The sequence below is a fragment of the Prionailurus viverrinus genome, chromosome D2, assembly GCF_022837055.1.
Source record: "Prionailurus viverrinus isolate Anna chromosome D2, UM_Priviv_1.0, whole genome shotgun sequence".
NCBI lineage: Eukaryota > Metazoa > Chordata > Mammalia > Carnivora > Felidae > Prionailurus > Prionailurus viverrinus.
Genome location: NC_062571.1, coordinates 64,932,454 through 64,945,658, shown reverse-complemented (window position 1 = coordinate 64,945,658; position 13,205 = coordinate 64,932,454).

Here is a 13,205-nt window from a genome sequence, read left to right as displayed (position 1 = left end):
CCCTCCCACCTTTCCCCTTCTTTCCTTCCTTCATTCCTTCCTTACTTTCCATTTTTCTTTTTTCTTTTCTTTTCTTTTCTTTTCTTTTCTTTTCTTTTCTCTTCTTTTCTTTTCTCTTCTTTTCTTTTCTCTTCTTTTCTTTTCTCTTCTTTCTCTCTTTCTTCTTTCATAATCAGAGATATTGTAGGTGTCCTTTCCAAACAAGGATTATTCAAGTTATAGTCTGTTCCCTAAAGGGGTGTGATTCTACTTTTGATATATCAGAGGTAAATTCATCATGGTGTCTGGAATTCAGAATGTATTGTCTTCCTGCTTATCTCTTTAAGTGTTTACTATTTATAAAGCTTTTCGTGTTTACCAGTTACAACGTGTTTCATTTACTGGGCTGCCTTATGTACTGAGCTTTCATCACCCTGACTCCTCCAGAGGTCTTAAATGAAGTGCACAGTCAGAAGCAGCCACGCACAAGGACCTGTGTGTCTACAGTGCAGGAACCATCCTCTATGATGTTCCTGTTTCTATCTCTGCCTTCCCTATCCTTGGGAAGATTGTTTACTATGGCTGAGAAGGATGTTGTAGGTAGAGACACCTGATTTAGTGAAAAGGTTTCACAGAAATCTTTCCTTTGGTAAGATTAGTTGCACTTGTAACATTGCCAGAAAAGTCATCCTGAAATAACTATGCTTTGGTAGAAGAGCCTAGACAAGGGGAGGGAAACTCAATATGCCAACCGAGTCTCTGAAAAAGAAACCTCCAGTTTCATTCATGCTTTGAAGCATTTTCAAGACAAGCAAATAATTTTAGTAAGTGTTTCAAGGTAGAAATTAGTCCTTAACTCCAGTTACAACCTTAATCACTGGGACATTGATAACTCAAAGCCATCTTTTTCTATTTGTTTGCCCTCAGGTATTTTCCTAAGTGTCATTCTCAGAAATTAACATAATCATCACATTTAATGTTCAATATATATATATTTTTAAGTTTATTTATTTATTATTTTGAGAAAGAGGAAGGGCAGGAGAGGGGCAGAGAGAGAGGGAGAGAGAGAGAATCTCAAGAAGACTCCGAAACATGAGTAGAGGCCCACTCAGGTTTCAAACCCACAAACCACAATACTGTGACCTGGGCCAAAATCAAATGTCAGTCGCTTAACTAACTGAGCCACCCCAGTGCTCCTCTAATATTTAATATTGAAGAGAGAGACTGAATACTGGAATGTATATGGATCTGCTACTTTGTGGTTAGAACTTCTATGAGTAACTAATTGTTTAATTCAAGTTCTTTCTTTTTTTTTTTTAATTTTTTTTTTCAACGTTTATTTATTTTTGGGACAGAGAGAGACAGAGCACGAACAGGGGAGGGGCAGAGAGAGAGGGAGACACAGAATCGGAAGTAGGCTCCAGGCTCTGAGCCATCAGCCCAGAGCCTGACGCGGGGCTCGAACTCCCGGACCGCGAGATCGTGACCTGGCTGAAGTCGGCCGCTTAACTGACTGCGCCACCCAGGTGCCCCATTTCAAGTTATTTCTAAAGTCATATGTAAAGTGCTTTGGGGGACTAACCTGTTTTTTTATATCAAGCAAAATTCAGGATTTTGGCTAATACTTCCAAGGTTAGACCAAATTCTTATTCTGTGACTTGGCTTTGCTCAAGGACCTTTTTTCTTTTTTTAAGTTTATATATATATATATATATATATATATATATGTGTGTGTGTGTGTGTGTGTGTGTGTGTGTGTGTGTGTATATATGTTTTTAGTAAGCTCTACACACAAAGTGGGACTTGAACTCAACAACCCTGAGATCAAGAGTCATGCTCTTCCCACTGAATCAGTCAGGCACCCCAGGACGTATTCTTGATACCAAATTCTCTGTTTATTAGAAATATTTCATAAAAAATGAAGAATCACACTCCAATTCCAGGGTCCTATTTTATTCAGTATATGATTTAGAAAAGAAAGATTTTTTAAAGTTTATTTATTTATTTTGAGAGAGAGAGAGAGAGAATATCCCAAGCAGGCTTTGCACTGACAGCAGAAGTAGATCTCACCACCTGTGATGAGATCATGACCTGAGCCTATAGCAAGAGTTGGTCACTTAACTGAATGAGCTACCCAGGTGTCCCTCTTTGGGGTCCTTTGACTTAAGGGAGGAGGGCAGAGAGGACCTTAGCTTGCCCCTCCTTCCTTTTCACGTCTTCAGGTAAGAAGAAGGAGTTTTCATGACTACCACGGTCTGTTATTTTTCCTTTTCACTGTGAATTCTTGACCTTCTTTGGCTAATAGACCTTTACTTTCTAATTCAATAGCAAAAGAACTTCTGTGGGCCTTAGTGACAACTTGATTTTACAACTAAAATCTCTTCTGTAAGAGCTTGCTGATATTCACCCTGATTTATTTATTTATTATTTTTTTTGTATAGACATAGGTTTATTTTCTTATAGAATATTTTTTTAAAAACTTGTGCACACTTAAAATTAATGAATACAATATTCATTTGACAAGAACAATAAGAAAGCCTTGAAGATTTAGATGGCACTAGTTTTATCATTTTTTTCACTTTGAAAACTTCATCAGTTATCTAGATTTTGCAGCATTTTGCAGTGTTGAGCTGTTAAACAATCCTATTTTAGGTACCACAGACAATTCTTTAGAAGACCAGTGAATTTTTAATGATAGATATTATAACACACACACACACACACACACACACACACACACACACACCAAAAACAAATATATACATATGTAGTATGCTCCCTATTCATCTTCAATGTGCTTCTTATGACAGAAATAATAACCCAAATGATTTTTTTACAGCTATTGGCACTGAGCAGTAAATGTTCAATTATTTACAGTTTTGTAGACTGTTTAGGTGATCAGCAAGTATGCATTTTTAATTATTCTACAAAAGGTTTATGAAATGTAAAAGAAGTGGCTAGCCTGTCATGCATCATGCAATCTATTTCAGCCTCATTACCTGGGTGATTAGATCGTAAGTAAAGAATATTTAAATACCTATTTATTATCTAATTGCTAAATAAGCCTGATAAATTTAAGTTAGCGGCACACTGAAAAAAATAAGATAAATTGAGAAGTAAGTGGATGATTGATTCATCTCCTCCAGGGGAAAAAATATATAAAACAGAAATGTGTCAAATCCAGTTACAGAGAATTGATGTTTTATGTAACTCCTTTTGAAGTAGAAATTAAATTTCCTTAAAAGGTTATATTAAGAAGGAGACGGGATGGAACCATGAACCAACACACCATTACTCTAATAAATCTGGGGGAAAATACATTTTGAAAACTTTTCTGAAGTGTGGTGTTAAATTGATTTATTCAGTCCTAAGCAGTAATTATGGAATGTGCTTATCTAGAAACCTTCTGCTTCTATTGATCCTCGTGTCTTCTGATGAAAAGCTCATAATTCATTACATTCTTGAAGTTTAGAATTGTTAGAATTATTTATGATCCGTGGTCTTAGGTGCTGGTAACTAGGCAGTGGGAGTGATAATTTTACACCGCAGCACACTGACTGTTTCCCTGAGCCAAATGGATAGCTGATGAAGCCAGGCAGCATATACACAGAAAGTGCTGGTTTCTTGTGGGAATTTAAAGAGCTGTTATCATGTCCGGAACACTAAGGAAAATGTAAAGATGTTCAATTTTCATGATCTACTTTTCCTCTAGGGTACTTTATCAATTAAGGAGGAAGAGCCTTCATTGTATTTGTTTACTTAAATTTGTAAATGCCATAGTCTTCTGGAAATACAGGTTTCTGTTCCTGTGGCAGAAATTATAATGAACAAGTCACAACCATGTTGCAGCATTTATTTAGTCAATAAATAATAGATTTGCCTTAAATCAAGACTTAAATCGAGACTAGCTTTTGTCCTTCATTGTAGAATCTCTATTGTGTTTGCAGTTTCTCCCAAATCTGTTACTTTTTTTTTTTTTTTTTTTACCATTTTCTGTTTCTAATGATGGCACCCAAGTCTACCAGTTGCCTAACCCTAAACCATGGTAACTTCTTTGACTTTTTTATTTCATTTCCTCTCTCCAGTTAGTCTCAAGGTCCTGTCAAGTCTGACTCTACAAGTATCTAACATCTGTTCTTCTCTTTCTACTCCATGGTCACTATCAGTTTCAGGACTTCAGTACATCTCATTTGGACAGGCTTCTCCTAAGTGATCCTCTGCTTCCAGTTTCTTCCTCACCCATCCTCCCTGCTGCCAAATGCATCACCCCGAAGCACAGCTCTCATTATGTCATTCTCTAGTGCAAAAAGTGAATGCCTTCCTTTTGGATCCTAAACTAAATGTTAAGTTTTCTATTTGGCTATCATGATTCTGGGTAATTTGAATGCACCAACCTCACTTTTGAACCAAACTGTTCCAATACCTGGATGCTCTAGTCTTGCCAACTAGACTGGTAGTTTCCAGACTTTGGGATTTCATGGATTTTTATATTATTGTTATTATAATTACTATTTTGATTTTGGGCTTTGGACATACCCTTAATATATAAAATTATAACATAGAAGATTAACAAAAAGTAAAAATACCAACTACTGTAATTCTATCTTCATTATTTCATAAAATAAAGACTTTTAAGTTTAAAAAATTATAAAGATTACAAATTTGGAATAAATGGCTGTTTTTCAATTGGACCCACCTGTTTTCATAAAAAACTCACAATCATGTACTTGCTTTCCTCATTTGGGCAACAACCTGTAAAGAACTCCCTTAATGGTGTATAAGCCATAGAATCAGTTTATTCCCCAGACACATCTTGTGATTTCTCACCTTACGTGTTCTTCTACACGTTGGAAGTTTTTTGATTGTAGAAACAGTCATATTCTTCTCTGGATTGCTAAAGTCCTACACTTAAAAGAACCTGGATGATTTCCTAAACACAGCCGTTGGCTCACATCAGGTATAAAGCTGTTGAATGAATTGACTCCCATGTCATCCCTAGGGATGTTGTACTATGAATGATTCCTGGCCATTTGGTGTTAGATAAATATGATACAAGGACTCAGGGAATAACAAACTCCCATTCTGAGTGCCTACTTAATGTCATATATTTGATTATTTTGAGAGTCAAATCATTTCATACTATTCAGATGAAGATTTATAGTTAGCACATGTTTCATGAAACAATTAGGACACATGCATTCACAAAGAAGATAACATTGAAAATTAGTTCTGTTCTAGAAGATGAGAATTATAGATCAAGGATCATCAAACTTTTTGTGAAGGGCAAGATAGCAACTACAGTAGGCTATGTGGGTCATACACTCTTTGTTATAACTACTCAGCTTGGCTATTGTAGGGGTGAAGCAATCATGCATAATATATAAATGAACGAGCATGACTGTTTCAATAAAACTTTATTTAGGTATACTATTTAAATTTCTCATAATTTTCACTTTCTGTAAAATAGTATTCTTCTTTTAAATATTTATCCACCATTTAAAGATGTGAAAACCATCTTTCACTCATGGGTCACACAAAAGCAGTCAGCAGGCCAGATCTGGCCTGTGGGTCGTAGTCTGCCACTTATAGAAGTGCCACGAGCTTAGAGCCAAATTCATCGGTGCCAATGAAAAGGGCTTAAGCAAGACTTAGGTTAGTTTCAGTATACTCAATTTTATTTTTAAAAAAAAAAAATTTTTTTTAATATTTTTTTCAACGTTTATTTTTTGGGGGACAGAGAGAGACAGAGCATGAACGGGGGAGGGTCAGAGAGAGAAGGAGACACAGAATCGGAAACAGGCTCCAGGCTCTGAGCCATCAGCCCAGAGCCCGACGCGGGGCTCGAACTCACGGACCGTGAGATCGTGACCTGGCTGAAGTCGGACGCTTAACCGACTGCGCCACCCAGGCGCCCCAGTATACTCAATTTTAAATGAGAAGGTTATCCTTATTCCTAGATGCCTGGGTTCTAATTGGATCTTTCTCTATCTGAAGGTATTTCTGAAGTGGTTATTAAATATAAGAACTCTATTCAAGAATCAACTATCTACAGGGTAGAATTGGCCTATAGGGGATTGATTTTTCTCCTTGTGAATCAGTATTTGGACATCTGATTTTCTATTTATGGGCTGGGGAATTAGGTTAAGTAGGAGGTCTGGGAAGACTAACTTGGGCTGTAGAGGAAGACTGTCTTTTAAATTATTCTTTGGTTTGTTTGGTTCTGTGTTTTATATTCAAAGACTCTCAAGTGATTTGATAGTCCATCTCCAAAAGGAATATACTGCATCTAGATTTTAAATATTTACCTCAGGCAGAAGGGACCTGGACAGAAATTTCTATTATGTTTTCTCAGGAAAAAGTTGGCAGCATTTTCCTTTCTGGTTGAAGTTTCCCAGACTTTTTTTAAGGTACATTTTCAGACAGTATCTTGCCTTTTTTATATACCCTTCTCCCGACAGTGTTTTCCTTGGGGTCTTCTGTTCCATCTTTGGTGAGCAGATCTAATTCAGCCTTGAAATATTAATTATAGTCTCTGGTGAAAGGATAAATTCTCATGCCTTACGGATATCTGTAAAAATACATGCACAAAATGTGAACCTCATTACTTTCCTGTAGGGTTCAGCTCTTACTGCTTCCAAATTCTTAGAAGTGAAAGGAACCATTCTCTTTGGTTTTAGATTATGGCTTAGGTTAACAATTCTCTGTCATTAAATGTTTAAATCCTTGGGCTATTTAAAAACTTGTGTGAGCTACTTCATATTATAGAACACACACATTTAATAAAATAAGCAGTAGCTTGCATAACGAGAAGAAGCTACCTTATTCCTAGTTTCTGAAGTATCCTTTTTTCCCCCACGATACTTTCCCTTCTACCACTACCCTACTCCAAGTGTTTCTTTTGGGGGCACCTGGCTGACTCAGTGCATAGAGTGTGCAACTCTTGATCTCATGGTCATGAGTTTAAGCCCCATGTTGGATGGAGAGATTATTTAATTTTTTTTTTAATGTTTATTTATTTTTTAGAGAGACAGAGAATGTGAGTGGGTTAGGGGCAGAGAGAGTGGGAGACAAAGAATCCGAAGCATGCTCCAGGCCCTGAGCTGTCAGCACAGAGCCTGACGCAGGGCTCAAACTCATGAGCTGTGAGATCATGACCTGAGCCGAAGTCGGACACTCAACCAACTGAGCCACCCATGCACCCCGATATAGAGATGATGAAAAAAATAAATAAAACATTTCTCTCTTTTAAGAAAATACATACTTCTTTTTGCCTAATCTGCTACATATGGAGCAGCCATCCTTAGAGCTCTGTCCCTTAAATAATTATTTAGAATTTGACTTTTCTGTGGTGATACAGAAAGGAAAAGTTTCAAATATAACCCAACCCAAGAGCATCCCTTTGCTTGAGTGGGCTAGCTTCTACTGCTACTTTATTATTTTTAAATAGAACTTTACATTTTGAAAGTTTACTCTAAAGCCTATTTTAGAAGGTGTGTGGTGTGGAAAACAAACATTTCTTTAAGCACATGATAGGGGACAGTCTTTTTGCAGGCTCTGAACAATACACAAATAGGTGGGAGGGAGGCTCTGCTTTGAAAGAATATGTAATTTTCCAGTTTTGTGATCTTGGGAATACTACTTCTCAACACCTCACCTTCCTCATATATAAACGGAGGCAACACACAATTTTGATAGTGTGCTCTATGGAATATATAAGATGAGAGGTGAAACGTGCTCATTATAGATGAACTCTTTTCTTTCACAATATAATTTTAATATTATTTTTAGGAAAGAACAGGTAACAACAGAAGCACCCAATCTAGTTTGCAGCTTAGGGATATAAATAAAGTATTTGGGAGAGTGTTTTGGAGGAGGTGATACATAAGTAGGGTCCTAATTTATAGGGCTTCAGACAAGTCACTGAAATACTTCACCTGTTAAAATGGCATTAAGACCCACCTGATCATATATTGTACAGAGCAATGTACATACAATGTACAGAGAGGGTCAATTTCCCTCTCTCCTCTTCATCCTCACAATGATTTAACAGGTATGTCCTATACCTGTACAGGTGTGTTCACCTTTCTGGCTAGTTTCTAAAAGCATTTTCCTTAAGCTTCTTGTGTAGACATTTAGAATGCAGGGTTGAAATGGAAATGTCAGAATAAATGGGGAATGAAACTTCTTGCAAAACCAATAGTCTATTTTCAAGTTTGAACACTGTTGAGCAATTTTGAGGTCTCAGGAAGATTAATAGCCTAGGGAGGCAAAGGTGTAGTTTCTGATAACAGACAGAATACAGGTTATAACAGGTCTTGATAACTATCAAAGTGTGTATTACCCAAAAGGACATTCTAGAGATAAATATGCATCAGACATTTTTCCATCAGGACACAGCTCTGGGTAAGGCACAAGGTTCTTGGATGTTCACAAAGATCGACTGTGTAATTGAGCATATTTGATTCCTTATTCATATTAGCAAATGTTATTTTTGTCTGGTGAAAATGACAGAAGGATATTTCCCACTGGGAGAGGTGAAATGAGTCTAAATGAAACCTATAATTCATATGATTATAGCTACGGCAAATGAAAGAATCTGATTTGCCAGGAAACTTAATAATAAGTAGGACCATGGGGGCAAAATAGCAATCAGAGATTAGTCAAACATATTCTACACTTATGGAAAAAAATCTGTGTTTCTTTCATTTCTGCTTGGAGCCATGCAGAGAAGCTAATATTTCTACTCAATCTATAATGCCCACCACCCTTACTCAGCCACATATTTGCATAGATATGGTTCTGACTTCTAAAGGCTGATTTTGTTAATAATTTTGACAGTTTCCTTCTGGTCTCTGCTTTGTCTTTGATTCAAATTTGTTTTCTTGAAATTGATTAGCAATTACTTCGCTACTCTCTTTTTTTCTAAGTACCCCTATTGGAAGACAGTTGATCTCTTTGGGCCTCAGTGACCTCATCTGTAAAACACAGGTGACCAAGATCTCTTAAACTAACATCCTGTTGGGGCGCCTCAGTGGCTCAGTGGGTTAAGCCTCCTACTTCGGCTTGGATCATGATCTCAGGGGTCATAATCTCATGGGTCATGACCTCACGGGTCATGAGTTAAAGCCCCCTGTGGTGCTCTGTGCTGACCCCTCAGAGCCTGGAGCCCACTTCAGATTCTGTGTCTCCCTCTGCCCTTCTGCCACTTGCACTCTGTCTCTCTCATTGTCTCAAAAATAAACATTGAACAATAAATAAAATAAAGTAACATCCTGAGTTTCTCTTCTGTAATTCTCTAAGCGGCATTGGACACTGGTTTCATTTTTATACGAGAAGCCACCTGGTTCCAAAAAAAATTATTTCATATCCTAAATTTAAATATATATATATATATATATTTTTTTTTTTTTTTTTCTGTAATAGAACAGTCAGTACAAGAACGCATGTAGGTTCTCAAAATAATAACTGTCAGAGTTTGTTTAATGTGAGGCAATAGAACCTATTTTTGGAGAACTAATTCTAAGTGACTCATTTTGAGATTAAAAATAACGATAACATATTATCTTCATTACTAACAACTTATTAAAAAAAGTGTGTAAGGAGTAAAATGCCACCAATTCTGAATTGCACAGTAGCTTGGAAAAGCTCCCAGAAATTTAGATGAATCTATTTGTTATTGTTTTAACTCAAAAGTCACCTTTTTAAATGTTTGATAAAACCTATTTTTTAGCTATGCCGTTTATTGTTATTCTGCTATTCTTCTCGCTCTGTTTCTTTGTAAAATTTAAATTCTTTAGTTTCTATTTCTCTGCTTCTACTTTCTTTGAATTTCTACTGCAGTTCTCCTGGCTATTGCCCAAATGAGTTCTCTTTCTCCAAAACTTATCACAAACAGAATCTTTTCAAAATTTATTGTTTTGGCCTAAAACCCCATGTAAGTTTGAATTTTGTTCTTTGTCCAGGTAGCTTAAAAAACATCAACCAAAAAATGATAAAAAGTGACATCATTGGTTTGTCCAGCTAGTTCTCTCCCCCCCCCCCGCCATGTCTTCAATCCTTAGTGTCTCTGGTTAAATAGGTATTCTTAAAACCAATTAACATATTTTTAGTCTACAAGAGTTGTTTAAATGCAATACTAGGGAACACATTTAGCTGTTGGAATGTAGCAAGCCATTTTCTAGATGGACAAAGTTACATTTGCTATCACATTGTTAACTGGGGCACAAGGGTGGATGAGCCCCTAGCTCCCGGGGTCCCAAACAGACTAGAGTCAGCCACTTGCCCCTGACAAAATCCAAAGGCAGAGAGATGGGTGCTGTGAAATAAGAAAGGCATTTATTCCAGTGAGGCCAACACCGGGAAGGCAGCCGACTGGCATCTCAAATACTATCTCTGAGGTACCAAAAATACTTCTAGGTTTATATAAGGAAAATGTGGGACGAAGGTCAGTAGGTACAGCAGGTAGGTAGCGAAGGTCAAGTTGATCATCCATCTTCTTGAAGTCAATCCTGGACAGAGTCTTGCTGGCTAAAGTTTTTATTGCTTGAGGGAGTAGTTTTAGTACCCATCAGGAGATGCTTTGCCCACAGGGGCTTTGGCCTAAATTAAGAGATAAACTGGAAAGAAGAACTTAATTAGAAGTACAGACTGAGGTCAAAATGGAAGCAGTTGAAGTCCTCTTGCGACATGTCCGATTACATATCTTTGAGGAAGGCATTGTTATCTTCGTCTTCTAGAAAAATAATAAGATATCAGAAGTTTGACCACTGTTCATTTGCTATCTGGTAGTGGTTGGAATAAGACAGGTGTAACGATAAAGCCAGGTGAAAGGTGCCAAACACGTGGGCTGTCCATCAGCCTCTTTGACGCTAACAAGCTCAAGCACACATTCAGCAGAGAAGGAGTTCTTAAATCCTAAAGCAAAACCTCTACAACAACTAAAATTCACTCTCTGGCAGTCTAAAAATTACCTTTGGCTCTTCTTTTTTTTTATCCAGGGTGATTCATTGATGGAACAAAGAACTGTCGCCCAATTAGCTAAAGCCTCATAAGAAGCCGGTAGCTTCTCAGATGATGCCCTGAGTGTGGTTTTAATTTAATGGTGGAGTCCAGAGGCCATATATTCACCAGACAAACATTTGTACTTTCTTGAGACTTGCATGCTTATCACTGGGTTACTAAACAACAAGAAAACATTCTTCTCCTGCTTGCTACCCTGTAACAGGATTATTTTCTTAATCCAATCTACCTCAAGGTGAAAAAGAACTCTGCTTTCCTCCAGATTATGATATAACCCTCCACCATCTAGCAGGGAAAAGTAAAATCTGCCTCTTTCCCCAGCCATACACATTTTGTTAAATTTTACTTTCTGTAATTTATACCATGAACACCACTATTGTCTTTTTAATACAAACATCATTTTTTAAAATATTTTTTAATGTTTATTATTTTTGAAGGAGAGAGAGGGGCAGAGCATGAGTGAAGGAGGAGCAGAGAGAGAGGGAGACACACAATCTGAACCTGCTCCAGGCCCTGAGCTGTCAGCAGAAAGCCTGATGCAGGGCTTGAACTCACAAACTGTGAGATCATGACCTGAGCCAAAGTCGGACAGCTTAACTGCTTAACCAACTGAGCCACCCTGGGACCCCTAAAATTATTTATTTATGTTTGATTATCTGCTTTCTAAAGTTTTCTCCCTTAGTCCCTCTAGAAGCAAGGGGAATAATTACTACACTTGCATCTATGTAGACCCAAATTGTTGTGGAAAATACATGAGATATTTTAATTGTTGAGTTTACAAAGAAAAAAATCAGAGGAAGCAGTTTAAGACTTCTAAAGAAAGCACTTAACCAGTTGTGTTTAGGCAGGCCAGGAACGAAGATCTGATTGACATATCTTTTTTGACTTTAAGAATATAGCCTGGGAAGGGGGCACCTGGGTGGCTCAAATGATTGAGCGACTTTGGCTCAGGTCATGATCTCACGGTCTGTGGGTTCAAGCCCCGCATGGGGCTCAGTGCTGACAGCTTGGAACCTGGAGCCTGCTTCAGATTCTGTGTCTCCTTCTCTCTCTGTCTCTCCCCGACTTGTACTCTGTCTCTCTCTCTTTCTCTCAAAAGTAAAAAAAAAAAACATTATAAAACATGGAAAAAAAAAAAGATTATGGCCTGGGGTGATCTGAGGCACCCCCTGTGACCTGCTCTGCGGCTGAGCTACCTATTTGTCATCTTTATCTAAAAGGCATAGGAGACTTATTTTATCTCAAGAGTTCCATGGAGCAAGGCTCCATCACTGTGCTAAATTTTTACACCCTGTGTTGTGAAGAGAGATGGTTTCTTCATAATCTCAGACTGATTGTATTGTGACTTTTCTTTCAAAGCAGTTAGTGGTCCCCTGCATACTCTGGTGAAGTGGATATATAAGTGTGTTTATGTTACTGGGTCTAGCTTTGCTAAGAAAAGAGACCCGCAGTCATGTGCAGTAAGTAGACTTGGAAAGAAGGCGTGCTTGGTGAATATCATGAGGAGGTTGGAAGGGACCCCTTTGCTCTGTCATGTCTATATGTGTTTCATGAAGGTTCTTTAAATTTTTTTGTGAGACTACAAGATTATAGACATCTGTGAAATAAAAGCCATCATAAATATGAAACTGTTTGCCTTGGGGAATTTATCTTATTCTCCATTTCTTCCAGCCCTTGCTTCCAAGGTATCATAAGTTACTTTCATTTTCTCACTCTCATGGCTTACCTCTTCACTTGCTTCCCTCCTCCCATCCTTACTTTAACTATTCATTACTCAGATCCAGATTATTATGGACTAGGAACCCCCACATTGTATGAATAGGGGGAGCAGACATTTGTAACATCATCTCATTTACTGATCATGGTGTATGTTGACCCTGGATCAATTAAATAATACAATCATAAAATGCCCCCAAGGAAAGATTAGGCGCATGCTCAGAGCCTCAAGTGCATACAGTTAGTGAATATACATTTTTATGTTACTGTGGAAAGTGGCTCCACAAAATTACAGGCAACTTCATCTTGAGCTAAATAAAAATTGAGAGTAACTCAACTGCTAATTCAGAATAGAGGATATTGGCTAATGTAAAGTATAGGATTATCAAAATCAATGCAGTCTCCTATTTGAGAGGATAACAATTTTTGTAAAAAAATTTTAACGTTTTTATTTGTTTTTGAGACAGAGACAGAGCGTGAGCAAGGGAGGG